Source organism: Cynoglossus semilaevis, chromosome 19 (genome assembly GCF_000523025.1).
Source record: "Cynoglossus semilaevis isolate Cse_v1.0 chromosome 19, Cse_v1.0, whole genome shotgun sequence".
In the NCBI taxonomy this organism is placed as follows: domain Eukaryota; kingdom Metazoa; phylum Chordata; class Actinopteri; order Pleuronectiformes; family Cynoglossidae; genus Cynoglossus; species Cynoglossus semilaevis.
Window position 1 is genome coordinate 13,941,537 of NC_024325.1, and position 548 is coordinate 13,942,084.

Below are 548 nucleotides of genomic sequence, written 5' to 3' on the forward strand. Positions count from 1 at the left end.
AGGGTGAGGCAATGGGGGGTGGGGGGGTGGACAGAGGCAGAAAGAAGGAAAGAGAGAGAGAGAGAGAGGGTGAGGGAGGGACAGATGGATGACAGACTGCATTTCACCGCCAGCCAAATTTCGGAAGGATTCCAAGCGTGATTTTTTTTTTTTTTTGGGAGGAAGTCCGAATTTTCCAAATGTGAAAATTTCGTCTACAGACCAAAATGTATAATTTAATATTGTCAAACAGTTTTTGTCCAACTGCACAGCAAGAACAAAGTATCGGATGTATTAAATTTCAATGGCACTAAACGCAACAGACGAAAAAAAGAAACGCCTATAGCGTCGAGAAAGTCAGCGAAATATAGTCAGTAACGTAGTAAAAAAGAACACAGAAAGAGTCACAACTTACCAAAGAGTGCTAACTTTAACTAACTTTAACTCTTGTCTCTTCTTTTTTTAATTCCGGTTCCGATCAAACATGGCGGCGGTGTTGATGCCCGAACTCGACGCATTCCCGCCATTGTTCGCAAACTTCTCCGCTTGACTACAGGGAAGTGACGTTG